The 20004-nt window shown below is 45.6% G+C and overlaps 1 protein-coding gene and 1 pseudogene across 2 annotated transcripts in view; both read left to right on the top strand.

Moving 5' to 3' along the window:
• The window catches only part of LOC142814565 (uncharacterized), a 416641-nt gene that overhangs the window by 53825 nt on the left and 342812 nt on the right, over positions 1–20004 (top strand). The window contains exon 3 of one of the 2 annotated variants that reach the window (XM_075893453.1): positions 61–142. The exons of the other annotated variant lie outside the window; for it this stretch is intronic. The gene's annotated coding sequence lies outside the window, so the exon portion shown is untranslated. The remainder of the gene's footprint in view (positions 1–60; positions 143–20004) is intronic. 2 annotated transcript variants of the gene reach the window in all.
• Positions 6802–7803, top strand: LOC142814399 (uncharacterized; annotated as a pseudogene).

Raw genomic sequence — 20004 nt, 5'->3', positions numbered from 1 at the left:
GGCAGTGAACCTGAAAACAGCGCAGAATAAATATAAATGCCCTTTCACGCATTTTCGCAGACTCAGCGGAGTACCTGTGTGACATGGCGGTGGTCCCACTCAAACTGCGACAGTGCAACTAACTGAAGCCAGAAGCAGATTTGTACATTTGCTGTTTCAATTTGTACAATCGCCGCACTGCCAGCGCTCTTAGGTTCAAACACGTGAACCCTAGTCTGCGTTTTCTGCAACACATTCGGTTTGCAATGCTTTCCCAAGTTAAACAAAAACGAAACAATCACATAAATTTTCAAGTATGAGCAATCTACCAACTCCTAGAAGCGAGAAGGGGATCCTAGATTACACTATACGCTGCTTCTTCCGAGAATAACATCAACCAGAAGGGGACCACCGCGATTGCATTCGTGAAGTTCCGCATACTGCGGAACTTCATGCGCTTATCTTCTTTATTTATCATATCTCTCTCCCTGTTCGGAACGAGGTAACGCTCGCTGCGTTCGCGCATCTGCAAGAGACGCATCCATTCGGATTCAATCCCCTACTCTCCGCAGACAGTATCACTCTAGGATCACATTCATGGAAGCTGCCACGCTGTAAACATCGGCAACTCGGCCGCCTAGGCCTCCTCTTTTCGTCGTTGATCTTCAGTTAGCAGTTGCACCTCTATTTTTTTTTTACTTTTGGTCTTCGCGTTCTTTGAGACCCCGCTAGAGCTTTATTGATTGATATGTGGGGTTTAACGTCCCAAAAGCGCCATATGATTATGAGAGACGCCGAAGTCGAGGGCTCCGGAAATTACGACCACCTGGGGTTCCGTAACGTGCACCCAAATCTGAGCACACGGGCCTACAATATTCCCGCCTCCATCGGAAATGCACCCGCCACAGCCGGGATTTGGTCCCGCGTCCTGCGGGTCAGCATCCGAGTACCTTGGCCACTAGACCACCGCGGCGGGGCCCCCGCTAGAGCTTCATCTGCCTGTGCCGTTCTCCCAGGTGAACGCAGTTTGCTATGTCGCTACGTCGTAAACACTGGCAGGTTGTATCGGTATTTTTTTGTGTGATTAGTTTGCCAGATTTTGGAGAATATGCTTGCAAAACAAATTCGGAGCGTATATCAGGCATTAGTCTAAGACGACTTGGAGGCTATAAGCCATCTACATTTTAAGCTGCGTCGATGCACTGGTCCTCCACCGCCACCCCTCGAAAGTAATCTGCGCCTAACGCGGTTTTGCGTTGCCTCCATGACCTGCCCACTTTTTACCAAGCGACAGTGTCACGTGATAAGGCCAGCGCAAGACGACGGTGTGTGTGACGTCTTATTGATGTGATGACACCATCACAAGTTTTACTTATCTCGAACGTCATGATGACGTTATAACATGATTTTTTTTTGCATTCTTCCTGTTGACACCGACGGTAAATTTTTGCATTTACTGTGGAATATATGGCTTTCGCCTGGACAATGACAAAGTTTTGAAAATCTGTGTTCTTGTCATTTCCATGTTGAGTGTGCCGGCATGCTTGAATGCAAGCTTACCGGCACACTCAACATATACAGGAGGTGCGCCTTCTGATTATAAACTTTAACGCCAGCTCTAACGCCAGAATTATCAATCGTAACCTTTGGGTATGTTCAATACTGAAAGTATACAGCTAAGAAGGCAGCTGAGTGGCCAGTGGTCGGCCATCTTGAGTTTCATTTGAGTTCTGACGGATCCGACAAGAATGAGAGCTGTGCGCTGCGGAGTGTCTTGTACAAAACAACGCGGGCCATTTGGCTTGTTGCACAGAAGGCGCAGCAACTTACCGGGTAAGAGTTCTCTAAAAACCTCTTGAGATTAAATTGATTATCAAAAGTTTACTACTAAATAAAATGAAAGTTCCAAGTTCCAGCTTTAAATTTCACGCCCGAATCTCAGTCCATAATGATACAAATTTCAAAATGTGCTTTTAGCAACTAGCAATTTTGTATCAAAAAACGTATCTGAAACTGGTCCTTTTCTTACCAATAATGAACTATTTAAGCTCTATGCCAAGGCTGGCATTTCTGCGAAACGAGCTTTAAAGCTAATTTGGTAAAATTTGTGATGACATCACGGCAATTGGTGCGGAAAATTCAGCGTGTTGATTTAGGCACTTTGAAATCACGATTTACTGATACGAGAAAAAGAAATCAGTTATCTAAGGTTTATATTGGGCTTTTTAGATAATGCCAACGCTCCCGGAAATGAAGTTAGACTTGCTTGTCTGAGTTGCGCATCGCTTACTTCAAGACATTATTCAGGATGTAATACGGCTCATGTAAATTGATAACACCGAACAGACACAAAGCTTTAGGCTAGTAGCAGGTCTAACGAAAGAAAGTATATAAGCACAACAACCATTTGCATATAAGAAACCAAAACACCAAAGAAAACTAGGAAAGTAGACAAGAAAGAACGGGAACGCACGCTCTATGTTTTTTGATTCGCGCTACTCGTGACAACTTCAATTATTCTTCAACATGAACCCCAACCAACAAGCTAAACCACGGAAGCAAGCTAGTTTTCTTGCTTCTACGTGTTTTTCGAGTTTACGACGTTTTGCTTTCTAGGTTTCCTTTCTGAAATAAAGTTGATATCTATTTATCATCGCTATTTGTGCCTGAAATGTCTACGGCAATAACGTACACACAATATATACGTCCGTTAGTTGAAGTTTGCTCTACTTTATACGTGGGTCAAAAGAAGGCCCAAAGCGTGCAGAGGCACAGGGAAACTTACTATATGCCTCTTAAGAGTATAACTGTGGCTTCAAAGTGCAAAACCACGCTCAGCGCTTTGTCCTGGAAATCGAGAAAAGCGCTGCTTTACGGTCGAGAAACGTTTCGCTAACCCTCAATCACACGGCTTCTTTGCGTCCGTGCCAAACTCTCCAATCTTTCAGTTCCTATTTTCTCCGTCAAACATGAGCCCTTTCAGCCTCTGTAATACGGCCACGCTATACGTTGACCAGTGCAAATAACAAGACTGGCGTACACCAGCGGTGGGTGGGGCTTTCTTTTTTCGTTAGTCGAGTTTCACTTGCAGCTCCGCACCCGCTCTGCTCGTCGGTTTCGAAAGAGCCCGTGACCGATCGGTGGCCGCGCCCCCGCGAGCCCGTTCTTACTGCAGTGTAGGTAGAGTTACGAGGTGGCCACTACTATTTTTAATAGGGACCTTCTCTGCCTTTTTTAAATGCGAAGATTTCTTAGCAAACTTCGGTGACTTTAAGCATATCTATCTATCTATCTATCTATCTATCTATCTATCTATCTATCTATCTATCTATCTATCTATCTATCTATCTATCTATCTATCTATCTATCTATCTATCTATCTATCTATCTATCTATCTATCTATCTATCTATCTATCTATCTATCTATCTATCTATCTATCTATCTATCTATCTATCTATCTATCTATCTATCTATCTATCTATCTATCTATCTATCTATCTATCTATCTATCTATCTATCTATCTATCTATCTATCTATCTATCTATCTATCTATCTATCTATCTATCTATCTATCTATCTATCTATCTATCATCTATCTATCTATCTATCTATCTATCTATCTATCTATCTATCTATCTATCTATCTATCTATCTATCTATCTATCTATCTATCTATCTATCTATCTATCTATCTATCTATCTATCTATCTATCTATCTATCTGTCCATCTGTCTATCTATCTATCTATCTATCTATCTATCTATCTGTCAATCAATCAATCAATCAATCAATCAATTACTGAATCAATCAATCAATCAATCAATCAACCTACGACTTTTAGCTCCCCTGGTGGTTTGGATAATGGTATCCATACCAAACTTGGTGTGGCATTACGTGACTGTATGACGAGCATACTTGACTATTCATAACACGAATATCATGACATGTATGTCATGATTGTCATGATTTACATTGCATGATCTTGCTGCTCTTGCGGTGCATGGTTTCATTCGCATGACATGTTGCAAAACTGCTATGGTATGACATGACTGCATGGGGAACACAAGCGACAGACCCTAACATCAAAATCATGACATGCGTGTCATGTAACAACATGACTACATGCCACACTCAGGATAGGCTCGCGGTCATTTCGTTAGCGTCATATATACCAAATTGGGTGTTACTTGACGTCAATAAATGACCAAATATATGACTGGTGCAAACATAATAGTCATGAGATGTGTGCCGTGTAACAACAGTACTACATGTCGCGCTGATGATGCACCGGCTGCCGTCTCGATCGCTCGCTTCGCTTATACCGAATTCGGTATAACGGGACGTCAATGGATGACAAAGGTATGAGACTGGTGCAAACATGATAATTATGAGATGCGTGTCATGTGACAACATGACTACACGCCACAGTCAAGGTGCCAATACACCTCGACGTGCGTGACACGGCGCGCGTGCACGCCGGCATTCGTTGCGTCGCGTCTCGCCGGCGTTGCCACGCCAGTTGCCGGTCCTGCCATATAGTCGCAGGCGTGCGATGCGTTGCTTTGACGCATGCGCGTTTCAGCACCTCCGGCGTCCCTCCGTGACGAAAAGAGGGAGACGCAGTGTTGTCTGGGTAACGCATCGGCGCGAAACGCAGCATGTCGCATTTCGCGCCGGTTGGCGTCGGGCCGCGCCGACGGACGCTGGTCGCGCCGGTCACGCCTGGCGTCAGATTATAGAGTGTTTGCGTTTTACTGACGCGGCGTCGCTGTTCCCAGCATGCACGCGCGTCAATGCTACATTAGATTGTGTTGGGTCCTTCACGATGCGCTCGTGGCCGTCTCGGTAGCTCCACATATACCAAATTTGGTGTTACGTTACGTCAATGGATGATATAAGTGTATGACTAGTGCAAACATGATAATCCTGACAAGCGTGTCATGTAAGAACATGACAACATACTACACTCATAGCGTGCGCGGCCATTTCTCTAGCTCCACATATACTAAATTTGGTATCACGTGACGTGAATAGATGACGAAGGTAAACGACACATCCAAACATGATAATCCTGATACGTAAGTCATGTACGGCATCATTTCCCCTCCCCCCTCGTGACATCGTGATGATTTTAAAGTGACATATCCACATTCCTAACTCATGCTTCGCATAAGACGGATTCCCACTTCACGCAGGAACTGCCATTTTTTTTTCACCTTGCAATGCTTTTACCGCACTCGCTGGCCCAATATACAGCTTGTCCGACTCGTGTAAAAAATTAACATGTCGACTTGGTTACGGGTCTGTAAATAATGCAGAAAAACAAATTTGAATGAAAGGGTGGATATATTAGCTTGGTTGATCGCGTAACATTTATGAGAGCGATCCCACGGTAGCACAGAGTAACATAGTTAACTATGTTAGTCTATGACGGTAGTACATATGGTGATCCCACAGACGCATGAACAGGGCATCCAGTCACAGGCGCAAACGTACGGAAAGACTTGTGCCTCGCTTTCTGGAATAGAGAGAGAGCGAAACGAGAAAAAGGAAGGCAGGGAGGTTAACCACATGCTAGTATCCGGTATGCTACCCTACACTGGGGTTGGGGAATAGGGGTTGAAAGAGAAAAAGAGAGTTAAAAAATAAATAAGATAAAAACACCGACACACACACACACACACGTCTAAATAGCGTAATATGGCTCGTAACATTGGCCGTTTAAAACTATATTTAAGAAAAAAAACAGTGAACGATTTAGAGAGGCATTACGTCACAATTGCTTTCGCGAATCAACAGTAAAAGGTGGTAAGGAAGCATGCCAACCTGAGTAGCTGCTCACGTTGTTAATGCTTATGAAGCTGATTATAAGTAAATATGTTTTATTACTTTTAAATGAGTATGCCTTGAAAGCACCCACGAGTAGTGCCATTCAACACTTTTTATGCCTGGTGCGGTTCTACGCTTGTTCCATGCATTACATGCGTTTAGAAGACTCCTTCAGCTACTTGGCATTATTGAGAGGCTGCTACAGAAATGGCGCTCCGTTTAATTTAATATGTTAAGCATCTAGTAGCATGTCTCGCGTGGTTGTCGGCGTCCGCACTCGCACTGCGCATGCGCAACTCTCCTCTATTACTATCTCCTAGAGCTGCGCGTTACTTTCTCTACTTTTTAAAGACGATATAGTGTTTTTTGGGTACCTTCGACAGAAAAATTTTGGTCTGTCTGTCTGTCTGTCTGTCTGTCTGTCTGTCTCTATCTGTCTGTCTGTACATTTGTCTGTTTGTCCACCCTTATTGATGTCCGCCCTTAAACGACCGATCCCATCCGCAGCGCCCAGCAATATTGCTCAAGCTTCAACGTTCATAGTTGTGCGATTGTCAATTAAAAAGCAATTATTGCGCATATATGAGACGCTATAACAACAAGTCAATGTTTCGTACGTGTGTCTTAATACTAGAAGAGGCACACACAAGTATTTTAAAGGACTGTAGCGTTTGTCGCGTTGCGCTGACAGTGCAACGCTATGCTCAAAAAGGTGTTTTCAACGATTTGCTAAAACGACACGGTGGTGGCACCTGCACGTAACTTTGCGTTCTACACCTTATCACCTCGGAGACAGGCGCGCATCTTTCTCCGCGGGCGCGCACGCCTTCGTTTTCGAAGATAACTGCCAGGTGGCGCTCGGGTGTAATGTGCCTTCCTTGCAAATCTTCCTTGGCCGACAACAAGGAAGATTTGCAGAGATTGATGGACATCTGCGGTAATGAGGGAGATAAGTTAGATTTTAGATTCAGTAAGGAAAAATCAGCAGTCATGATTTTTTATGATAACGAAGGTAGTGAGCTTAGAATACAGGAGGTCACGCTAGAGATAAGAGATAAATGCAAATATCTGGGCGTATGGATAAGCAATGGGACCGAGTACCTAAGGGAATACGAAATATACGTGACGACTAATGGTAACAGGAATGCAGCAGTGATGAAAAATAGGGCACTCTGGAATTACAATAGGTATGATGTTGTGAGAGGAATATGGAAAGGAGTCAGTGTTCCTGGGCTGACGTTCGGCAATGTGGTCTTGTGCATGAGATCAGAAGTTCAAGCAAGATTAGAAATTAAGCAACGTGGAATAGGTAGGCTTGCTTTAGGAGTTCACGGGAATACACCAAATCAGGGAGTACAAGGTGATATGGGATGGACATCATTTGAGGGAAAGGAAGCTAGCAGCAAGATAAAATTTGAGAAGCGATTGAGAGAAATGAGGGAGGAGCGTTGGGCTAGGAAGGTTTTCGGCTACTTGTACATGAAGAATGTCGATACAAAATGGAGGAAGTGAACCAGGAAATTGACTGGTAAATACTTAGAAAACAGCAGGTGGTCAAACGAAAATGAACTATCGGTTAAGAGGAAAGTGAAGGAAACGGGGACTGACATGTGGAGAATTGGCATGCATAAATAGTGCGCACTAGAGATCTATCGAACTTTTAAGCAGGAAATTGCCAAAGAAAGGATCTATGATAATACTCGGGGTAGTTCTCTACTGTTTGAGGCCAGGACGGGAGTACTGCGAACCAAAACATATCGGGCCAAATACGAAGGGGTAGACACAGTATACAGTGCGTGCGGACAGGAAGAAGCAACTGCCGAACACTAGATAATGTTCTGTAAAGGGCTTCACCCTATAGTTCAGGATGATGGCGCAGAGTTTTTCAAAGCACTGGGGTTTAGGGACAGGGAGGGCAAAATAGACATTAAGCGGGTAGACTTCACTAGAAGGAGGTTATCTGATTGGTGGCTAAAGTCAAGGCACGAGTGAAAATTAAACCCTTCACTGTAAAGTACTAATCCTCAACCTCACTATTTAAAGGAAAAAAAAAGATAAATCTAATTGTTAGTTCACTAAGTATTACGGCTAGGTGGTGTTAGCCGCCGCCCGATCTAAAGGGTACAGCCACATCCGTCCGTCCGTCCGTCCGTCCCTCCATCCATCCATCCATCCATCCATCCATCCATCCATCCATCCATCCATCCATCCATCCATCCATCCATCCATCCATCCATCCATGAATCCATCCATCCATCCATCCATCCATCCATCCATGAATCCATCCATCCATCCATCCATCCATCCATCCATCCATCCATCCATCCGTCCATCCATCCATCCATCCATCCATCCATCCATCCATCCATCCATCCATCCATCCATCCATCCATCCATCCATCCATCCATCCATCCATCCATCCATCCATCCATCCATCCATCCATCCATGCGCTCGTTCACCTCCGCTACACGCTTGAGGCACTATAATGCAGCGCCTCCAGAATACCATTTACCGATTTTCTTGCGCAGAACATCAAATAAACGTTTTGTTCACTCTCTTCAGGCTCCAGGCTACCGTCTTTCGACGACATTTGCAGTGTAACATGCAGGTTTGGGGTCACTTTTTTTTTCTTACCACCTGCTTGCGCTCGCTCCCCCCTCTTCGCATGCGCAACTCTTCTTTATTACTCTCTCCAAGAGCTGCGCGTTACTCTCTCCACTTCTACTACCGGCTTGCGTTGTCTCCCCCCTATTTATCATCAAGACAGCCTTCCCAGTGACGTTAACACCCTCATTGCGCGTCAGGTCCCCTCAGCTCTCCCGGGTTTCCCCTCTCTCACATCATAACGCCGACACAGGGAGCGTCTGCTATTTTATGCAGCTCCCCCCATAGAGTTTTCCACAAACTTGCTAGAGGGGAATCTGGCGCTAGTGAGCTTCTGGATGCAAGAGAATGACAGGATACGTCAGCTTCCAACGTGCCTAGGATTTATATATCTCAAAGAAGCGTCTGGCTTCTCGCTAAAATTACTGATTTCTTACTAAAAGAGCACGTGATAAGCTATTTATTTTTGTAATTGCACAGAAACGCGTTTTCTTTACTACTGGAACCTTCTACGTTGATGTACGACTTTACAAAGCGTAAGAAGTAACCAACAGCCGCTTAACTTGGCAGGCAGACGACAAAGCGCGCGTTCCCTCCACCACTTCTATGTTGTCTGTTTCCTTCTTTCGCCATTTGGTTGTGCCGTCAAGGTAAGTGGACCTTAATTTTAGAATATAATATGGCTGAATGACATCCGCCTATAAACGTTTTGATTCACAGAAGCTTTATTTACGCTGTCGTATTCACTTTTGAGCTGAAGCCTTGCTCGTCACCAGCCAACACAAGCCTCGCAGACACATATACCGTCATTCCCAGCGCTCCAATGGCACCCCTTAAGAAATTCGCATAGACGGTGGCGACACACTTTCCTCTAGGTATAATTGTGAGAAAGCTTATGGCTCCCCCCTCTTCTTTAGGCATTCTTCCGCGCGATGTTTACACCACCATTGCGCATGCGCATCCCCTCCTCCTTTCTAGCCTCGCAGCGCTGAAACAGGCAGCGTCTGCCAGCGAGTTTCTCGATAAAAAAAAAAAAAAACAGCCGCTCGCGCTTCAAATTCGTTCACTGGCCACTCCGTATATATGAGCACTGGATATTGACCTCCAAGGTAGGGCCATTGAGAGATTTCTTCTGTGCATTGTTTAACAATAATAGTTCGCAGCGTGCGCCATAACTAAAAGCGGACTGCGGGTATCTGTGTCCCGTCGGAGTCTTTTGTCTCTCACTGCCCATTAGCCACGCCCCGCATGTTCCAGTAGAAATCCCCGGTCCATCACAGCATGCTTTGCCTCCCTCCAGGTATCTTTTCTGCGGAACGCCGCGATGAGTGCTAGCGTCAACGATGCCGCCAGTATAAGCGTTAGCGCCCGCTGCTTCGAATCTACACAAGGTTCTCTTGAGTGGGAGATGGCGCGAATTTAGCGGTGAAGCTCCTTAAGCCATGGATCGTGCGTCCGAAATGTATGTAGTAGTAGTAGTCGATAGTTACTTCCACGGCCGGATTAGAGGATCGACACGCGCGCACCCTTTTGAGTTGAGGAGGAAACCCACGCACTTTAATCATAAATGAAAAGGTAGCCATTTCTGATAAAATAACCCATAGAGACGAGTATAATTGAATAAAAAATCTCCAATAAAATTTGTCCCAAATTTTATTATTACTAAAAAAAATAAAACTATTAACAGAAGCACGCACTTTGAGCACTATAATACCAGAAAAGGTTGCCACGTTAAACTCGCTGGACGTTACCTCCTTGGCTTTACAATGTATAGCGAGAATTGAACCACAGGACCATAAACTAGCGGTGGTGAAAGGTAAGAACTAGGCATGAAGTGCAGGCTGTAAAAGAGTGTCCGCATGCCGCTCTTCTACTCCGGTCATGCCCCCTCTTATGTCCGCTGGATGGTGGTATTTTCTATATGATGAATATACGATTAAGAGATGCCAGATGGTGGTACTTGAAATGTTCACTTCAAGTATGGACAGATGCACGGACTTACGGATGAACGGATGGACAGACAGACAGATGCACGAACTTACGGGCGCACGGACGGATGGACAGACGCACGGACGCATGAACAGACGAATTTACGGATGGACGGATGTGCCAATGCAGGAACGAACAAAGGGGCGCACGCATGGACGCAGGTACAGACGGACGTAGGTACGGGTGGATGCATGGACGAATGCACAGACGGATGCATGGACGGATGCATGGATGGACGCATGAACGGACGGACGAATGGACACATGGATGGTCGCACAGGCAGACGTACAGAAGCAAGAACGAGCAGATGGACGGAAACGTGGACGGACTGATGAACGTTTCGCCCCACTCATCATTATGCACTCCGTGGATATGCTGTGACTTTTTTGCCTTTTCTCTGTAAATTATCTTGCGGCTGCACTTTCAAGACTTGCGTAACCAGCTACACTTGACCTGTTAAGTGAGAGACAACTTCATGTGCTAATACCATAAAACATTGTTTTCAATGATGTTAGCTTGAAAGAACTGCAGTATCAATGCAGAATTATTGGCATCCCTAGTTTGCTTAGTAACCTTGTGAAATGTAAGTGACCGCGGATACGAAATGTTCAGGCCAACCAGAACAAGTACAGAGGCTGTTTATGCTAGCATATGTTAGCAGTACGTGAGATGCTCTGCTCCACGTGTGCCGCAATATAATCAGCTATGTTTGAGTCTGAAATAGGTGAGTCGAATGGTGTCTCGGGACGGCATTGTGCTCTCTCATAGTAGAGTACTATGTACTCTAAATCGTTAAACACTTTTTCTAAACACAGCTTACGGGACGGCTTCATGCTCTCCCGTAGTAAACTACAAAGTGCTCTAAATCGTTAACTACTTGCTCTAAACACAGGCTAAATTACCGAACATTCCTTAAAACACATTTTCACTGGAACGGCTTTCTGCTCTCACGTAGTAGTGCCAAACACACTAAATTGTTTAACCCTTTTCTCTTTTTTTTTAAACACAAGCCTTCTAAGAATATCTTCTGTTGAAAATGGTATTGATGTCTGTCGAAATGAAACTTTGTAAATGCAAATGCAATGACGTCTAAGTTAGGTTGGACCGCACCCACTACCAACACGGAAATTATTTTGCTCATTTGTTTCTTTACGACGACAATCGCTTCGTTAGACAGGCTATGGATTGACAGTTTGTTCGTGGAACCAACATAGTAATGAATGCTTACGCATTTAATGAATTTTTGAGCCCAGTTTGTGGTGCTGTAGTTTGTAGTCGGTGCTCCGTGCTTTTGTGTGAGTGTCGACTGGGCTACTCATCTACACTTGCTGATGTTAAACACATCTGCCGAATATGAATGCCTTGTACCAGTGGTCCAAAATGTAAAAGGAAAGCACCAGTTATTTGTTGCGGTAATTGGTGATGAAACCATAAAAAATCACAGCATATTCATGGAGGGAATGATGATAAGTGGGGCGAAGCGTCCGTCTGTTCGTGCGTCCATCCATCCGTCCGTCCATGCGCCCGTCCATGCGTCCGTTCATGCGTCCATCCGTTCATGCGTCTGTTCGCGCGTTCATTTGTTCGTGCGTCCGTCCGTTCGTCTATCTGTCTGTTCGCTTGTCCGTCTGTCTGTCTGTCTGTTTGTCTGTCTGTCTGTCTGTCAGTCTGTCTGTCTGTCTGTCCGTCCGTGCATCCGTCTGCCTGTCTGTCCATCTGTCCATTCATTATTCTAGTGAACACTCCAAGTACCGCCATCTAGCATATTTTCATCATATATTCATCATATACAAGTGCCACCATCCGGTGGTTTTTCGAAAGACTAAACGAGAAGTGGCTACTAGTACAACCCACGGCGTAAAAAAGCTTTGCTCCTAAGAATTTCTTCTTGACACCATGTAAAGTCGACATCGAATATTAGGCATTATCAGAAACACTCACAATTTGGCGAAATTCTATGTCAAACGTGTTTATATGATCGCGAGCTGAAGCTCTGCTCGCTTTAGAGGTTGACGAACGCTAAAGAAAGTTGAAAGACGCCCTGGTCACTTCACCACCAATATTGACTAACTTCGACCCGTCCGCGACGACTGAAGTTCGCACAGACACCAGTGCTCACGGCATCGGCATCGTCCTCGCTCAACACCAGGGGGGGGGGGGGGCGAACGCGTGATATTGCGTATCCCAGCCGCCTTCTCTCCACATCTGAGCGAAGCTATTCGATAACGGACCGCGAGTGTCTTGCGTTGGTCTGGGCTGTAGCGAAATTTTGCCCTTACTGGTATGGCCGGTATTTTCAGTTATTACGGACCAACACGCTCTGTGTTGGTTGTCGTCGCTCAAGGACCCAACTGGTAGCCTAGGTCGCTGGGATCTACGTGTCCAGGAGTATAACTTCGACGTAGTTTATAAGTCTGACAGGTTGAACCAAGATGCCGATTGTCTCTCGCGTTATCCGGTGGACCCTGCTAACCTCGCTGTCCATGAGAGCGATTCTTGTGTGCTCACCATATCTGATTTGCGCGACATCGGCACAGAGCAGCGCCGGGACGCAAACCTCAAGATGGTCATTGAGCGAGTATCTTCAGGACATTTCAACCCTTCGCTCTGTCAATATGTGCTCCGTATTGAAATTCTGTATTGCCGCAACATGAAGTCTGATGGCCCGAAATTTAGTTAGTTATTCCCCGACAACTGCGTGCCACCATTCTTCAACATCTGCATGACGCTCCGACAGCAGGACACCTGGGTTTTCACGCACCTATCACCGCGCGCGGCAACGGTTCTTTTGGCCTGGCCTGTACAAATATGCGCACCGCTATGTCACTGCTTGCGAGCGCCGCCAGCGTCGCAAACATCCTGCTCTCCGAACGGCTGGCCTGCTCCAACCTATCAACATTCCCCCGGAACCATTCTTCCGCGTTGGCCTCGAGTTGCTCGGACCTTTGCCAACGTCCGTGTCAGGCAACAAATGGATCGCTGTCGCAACAGACTATGCGACCAGATATGCTATAACTCGTGCCTTGCCAAGTAGCTGCGCTACAGACGTTGCAGACTTTCTACTGAATGACGTCATTCTACAGCATGGGGCTCCGCACCAGCTTCTGACGGATCGTGGCCACTGCTTTCTCGCAAAAGTTATCTACGAAATCTTCCGTAGCTGCTGTACCAAACATCACCTTACTACTGCCTACCATCCGCAGACCAACGGTATCACAGAGCACCTCAACGGAACTCTTACAGACATGTTGTTCACATACGTCTCTGCTGATCACCATGACTGGGACACAACGCTTCCTTACGTTACGTTTGCGTACATTTCATCAAGGCATGACACCGCCGGCTATTATCCGTTCTTTCTTCTGTACGGCCGCAACCCTGCCTTGCCACTCGACACACTCCTTTCTTCTGATACTACCGAACCAACGGTGTATGCTCAGGACGTTGCTACGTTGCTACGGACGTTGGATAGACAACAACATGACTACGTGCCACGCTCATGATGCGCTGGTGGCCGTTTTCTTGCTTCACTTATACCAAATTTGGTATTACGGGACATGAATGAATGACGAAGCTATGATACTGGTGCAAACATAATATACATGAGATGTGTGTCATGTAACAACATGACTACACGCTACGCTCATGATGCGCTCGCGGCCGTTTCGCTAGCTTCACATGTACCAAACTCGGTATTTTGCGACGCGAACGGACGACATAGGTAAATGAGACATACAAACATGATAATAACGACATGCGTGTCATGTAACAACATAACTACATGCCACACTGATGATGCGCTCGTGGCCGCTTCGCTAGATTCACATATGCCAAATTTGGTATTACGTGACGCCAATGGATGACTAAACTGGTGCAAACATGGTAATTATGAGAAGCGTGTCATGTGTGAACATGACTACATGCCACAGTTAAGGCGCCAATAAATTTGTCGTGACGCGGTGGGCGTGCTCGCCGGCGTTCATTTCGTTGCGTCACGCCGGCGTTGCCACGCCAGGCGCTGGTCCTGCCATATACTCGCAGGCGCGCGCCGCGCTGCGTTGCTTTGACGTATAGAGTTTCACACAAAAATACATAGAGTGGAATCTGGCGCTATTGTTTACGCGGGCTCCTTCAGCGGCGCTTGCACCCGCGTGGGAATGATGTGAACTAGGCGCTTCGGATCTGCTTCGGATGGACAACGTTCAGGTGATTCGCGACGCTTTTCTTTTTCAGAGTGTGAAACAAAATGATATGAAGTTATATTAAACTAAAACTTGCTTCATCCTAAACTTTATTGCAAATACGTTTTGAGACCATTGCGTAGAAGTGAAAAATGGACAAATTTATCCATCAGGATATGCATCGCTCTGTCATCGTGTTCCAGAATAGGCATCTAGATTTAACGAATTATTTTTTTACAACACTTGAAAACAAACGTGCTTGTTTTTCTCTCAAAAGTACGCATTATCTATTTATGCAAATAACAGTTCAGTACTAAGTGAAAAACACTTATCGTTTTGTTTTCTGCTACGCTAGGTGCATCTGTCCCAGTGGTCTGTACCCAACGAACCTTTTGTTTTGTTGTGAAGTCGAGTAAGTGGAGCATGACGGTGCGTCTACTTAGCTTTGTCATCGCTTTGCAGTCGATTTAAAACGAGTTTAGGCAAGACGGGCTTGTGAAAAACATGAACCCGAGACGTTACCTTGCACTGGCATGAGACGCTACATCTAGACGCAGCGGTGAGTGGACGACGCTTCCTTTAAATTGTCAAATACGACTCGCAAAGCTCCAACGTCGCAGCGAATCAGGAGATCTGGTGGTCGTCAGCCTCTTCGAACAACAAAGGCACTGCTTCAGCCTGTTTTACCGCACTCCACCACCCGCGCTCCGCGAAGAACGAAACTGAAACTGTAGTAAAAGGTTTGTAGACATTTCAGTAGCTAGCCCTATCCAATCCGAAGCCTATTCCATGGGGGTACATAATCGCAGCGCCAGATTCCTTTCTAGGTATTATTGTATGAAACTCTATGCTTTGACGCATGCGCAATTCAGTGCGGCCGACGTCCCTCCGTCACGAAGGCGCAGTGTTGCCTGGGTAACGCATCGGCGCGAAACGAAGCATGTCGCAATTCTCGCCGAATGCCACGGCGACGGACGCTGTATGCGCCTGGCGTCAGACAATAGAGTGCTCGCGTTTTGCTAACGTAGCGTTGCTGTTCCCGTGCGTGCGCGCGTAAACGCTACATTGCAGTATATTGGGTCCTTCATGATGTGCTCGCGGCTGTTTTGCTAGCTTCACATACACCAAATTTGGTGTTACGTGACGTAATGGTTGACGAAATATATGACTGGTGCAAACATGATAATCCTGACACGCGTGTCCTGTAAGAACATTACAGCATAGCACGCTCATAGCGTTCTCGTGGCCGTTTCGCTAGCTCCACATATAATACATTTGGTATCACTTGACGTGAAGAGATGACGAAGGTACACGACACATCCAAACATGTTAATCATCACACAGAGTTTATGTACGGCATCATTTACCTCCACCTCGTAACGTTGTGTCGATTTTAAACTGACATATCAACATTTCTCATTCGTGCTTCGCATATCGTGTATTCCCACTCTACGTGGGATCTGCCAATTCTTCTCTTATGTGCTTACGCTGAGAGACTATAGAGCATGCCACCCCCTTCTTAGAGAAGTGAGAGAGCACACAGCCGGCCTCCTTCAGAGTCTTTTTTAAAGTCTTCGCTTTGCCGCTTCCCTTCCCCATTTCTACCCCCCACCGAACTTTTATTCCTCAAGAATACGCGAATGAAGTAGCAATATCAACACTATGAATTTATTATAATGAAAGGTAAGCGCCACGTTAGTACCTTAGAGGAAAACGTCTCGTCATGCCGCCATTCAGAATCGCTCTAATTGCTGGTTCAAAGATGAGGATGTAATCGTAATTAGCCAGGCAGTGTTCGATGGATCCTTGAGTATGTCATTGCTGAACGTCATAGTAACAAGAAAGTGGACGAGTGCACCATAGCCAATATATAGCGAAAAAAATGATTTTTTGCTCAGTAGGGAGATGGTCTTCCCGGGAGTCGTTAGGTGAGCCGAAGATTTTTTTCCTAAGAATTTACTTGCAGCGTGGAAAATAGTAGAGGCGTGCGATACATACACTGCTACCACTAACAGAATCCGTGCAGCACCATTGCTTTCTAATATATCTAATAGCGCACGCCTGCAGAGCTCACTAGTTACAGTTTGATAATATTTCTTAAAAATCTACAAGTCTGACGTGATTTAAACGGCGGGAGTTTTTAAGAAGAGATGCACATTGCACTCGGGTCGCCTCGTAAAGTGAGTCTTACGATACATCGATTTATGAGGCTCCGCCTTTCGCTAAGCTGCACGCAACTTTGCGGGCATCCATGGAGACGGAGGAGATTAGATTAGCGCTGCGCCTGGTGCATCGATACTTTAGCTCTATTCAAATAGCGAAACTCGCAAAACCTCCTTTATTGTTCCGCTTTCCGCGTACTCCATGTAAATGCGTGCTCGTCGGTTTCGAAGCTACGCACCCACGCGATACAGAGAATAAATAAAAAAAAAGAATGGCGCAAGAACGAACGTTCAGCAGCCAATAATTTTCAATGGTAGAGCACTCCGAAGACCGAGACAAGAAATAAAAGCCACTGAATACGGGCGTGCAAGCTCTAAAAGACGTGACGGTGGCTTGCGAAAGGCACTGTGCCTACAAAGTAGCGACTTAAGTTGAGGTAGCGAGACCTTGAACTTTCTGTCGGCTTGCATCTGCGTAAGCGGAATTTCAGCCGGACATCTGTCTGTTAGAGCCTTTCTCTTTCCTACACTTGTCCGTTTTGCAGGGCGGCCTTTAGGGGACTTGTTATGGCGGCCGGGTGTGTTCAACGGTGCGTGTTGGTTTTTAGTGCAACTGTCTAGCGCGAGACTCTTTTGTGTGCCGTTTTTGTGGCAAGCCGAGGTGAACCTACAAGGTGTGGTAAAACTCCATTGAAATGGCAGCTTTGTGTCAAGGACACGAGGTTGGTTTAAGATTAGATGCATGCGTGGTGTTGGTGTTGGTGATAGTAGCGCATGAGTATTGATGTAAATAAGTGGCATTTAGCTGTTGCATCCAAGACAACCAGAAGTTTCACATTGTGTCAAGCGTCTCAGCTACAAAAATGCATGTCCTCTTCGAGAGCCGAAATTATGTTTTAGGCGTGGAAGCTGAGGTAATGAAAGTGGCCCTACAGACATCGCATTCTTGGAAAATCTTGGAATTTGGCAATTAGATCAAAAGGAAGTCATCCAACTATACAAAGGTGCATGTCCTTCTGCTTAGTAAAAATAACGTGTAGCTCCAAATAAAATGAATGAATGAATGAATGATTGAAAATAATATTCGACATATGAAAGGTGACGTAAAAAAAGTGACACTGAAAGTACTACAGAAGGTCTCGAAAATTGGCAATTGGTTTAGCTGCACTGGTTGCTACTTCTAACTTTGACAGAAACACTAATTCACATACTGCGGTTCTAGTTGATACCACGCCTACAGGCACAACGAAGCACTTCGTTCTGGAGTGGACGTGTGATGATCGTCAGTAGCTTAGCAGCTAACGTGTCACGTTCCTAAACTCAATGACGTGGATATGAACATTCCGCCTCCGTCGAAAACATTGAAATGGTATACCATTAGGGCAGGCATAGAACTTCCTCCTTTGGTGTCAGCTGCCGAGTACCGCAATCACAAAGCCACCAAGGTGGATTTCTGGATAAGAGCCATTAGGAAAGCCTTTATCACGTTTCCATTCTTATGTATCATGTAGTAGTTTTTTTTTGCTTTTGCCCTGGTAGGCTTAGGTACCTCTGTCTACTCTTCATCTTAACCGACAGTGAAAAGATTGATTGATTGATATGTGGGGTTTAACGTCCCAAAACCACCATATGATTATGAGAGACGCCGTAGTGGAGGGTTCCAGAAATTTCGACCACCTGGGGTTCTTTAACGTGCACCCAAGTCCGAGCACACAGGCCTACAACATTTCCGCCTCCATCGGAAATGCAGCCGCCGCAGCCGGGATTCGAGCCCGCGACCTGCGGGTCAGCAGCCGAGTACCTTAGCCACTAGACCATCGCGGCGGGGCTGTGAAAAGAAGCCGAAAAACAACATGGGCGACGCTTGAGCTGCGCCTTCGAGAGTAGAAAGCGATAGCGGAATTGGACCCTGTGTTACCACCTGCTCACTCACGAGTCTCGCTTCGCCTCTCAGTGGACACCTCAATCGAGCCTCAAGGAGAATACGACGTCTGAAGCGCATAACATTGGAATCCTAGATGCCTATCACTATGTCTACCACAAGTATATCTTCTAAGTGCCCCCTAAGTTATAACTGTTTCTTTTGCGAGAGGGTGGAGTGCTCACTACGCGTCCATAAAGCAACACGCGCATCTGAGCTCCTACACGGTTGGTCGAGCCTTTGCTAATAATGAATAAATATTAATGAGCCTGCGCATTGTAATTTGTAGACCTTTGAACTAGCATTTCATGGCACAAGTCACGCCTTTTGTCCCCTGGTGCAATTCTACGCTTCTGCCACGCAACATTACACGAGTCAAGGGAACTCATAGCAGCACTTTATGACAGGCCGTCCGTTTCTTTTCTTTGTTTTTTTTTCCTCCTGGACAGTTTCACGCACAGGCATGGCTCTGTGGGAGAACACCCGCTTGTCTCGCAGAAAGTTAGAGTTCTATTCCCATTCGAACAAAATATGTGTCGCATTTACTTCTAATTCTTGCGCAGAGACAACGCCGATTTCTAGCTGAGAATCAACAAGGTCTTTATCTACACTGACGGCTGTGCTGGAATTTCTGCGCAACGATTGTATTAACGCTCTAATGTTAAAAAACTTTTTCTTTGCTAGTAAAGTACTATATTACAAACAGATACCCGCTTTTGATAATAAGGCGAGGTTTTGTGAGCCAAGTATATGAAATGTAATCGCTCATTGCCGACGCCTTGTGGAAGTTCCCGCACCCAGCTCTTGGTGATTACAAGGATTTAGATGGCATTCATTCCGGTGTCATCGCTAGTTCTGTATTGTGAAATCAAGATGCACCACGTTTTATTGAGTCTTAAAGAGCCCAAAACAGCTACGTGCGAGATCTAAGAGCTTTTTCAGAGGTGCTGCGCACCGAATACGAACAAGCACGCCGAAATCTGTGACGTTACGTTTGCATGCACACGCATGGACATTGCTGCTTGAAATGAAATATTCAGGAGCATGATCATCATTTCCGCAATTATTTGTCACTTTCAGCTTATTTACTGTTTTCATCGCAAGTTAAATAACAATGCGGCAGAATGTACACTAGCTCCACGCCCTTTTAATTTTAATGCCTTATTCCTACTATCGGTGGAAAGCTTAAAGAAAACGGCTGCGCGAGGAATGTAGCAATACTCCAGTTACTATTGAAGGGCACACTCTGTGAGCAACATCCATTTTTCCTTAGTTATTTTACCTCTTCTTGTTTTTGCGGGGAAGGAAAAAGGTGATTTGTATCAACAGATATA

The sequence above is a fragment of the Rhipicephalus microplus genome, chromosome 4, assembly GCF_043290135.1.
Source record: "Rhipicephalus microplus isolate Deutch F79 chromosome 4, USDA_Rmic, whole genome shotgun sequence".
Taxonomy (NCBI): domain Eukaryota; kingdom Metazoa; phylum Arthropoda; class Arachnida; order Ixodida; family Ixodidae; genus Rhipicephalus; species Rhipicephalus microplus.
Note: the sequence above shows the minus strand (reverse complement) of the source record. Positions and strands in the feature narration are given on the sequence as shown.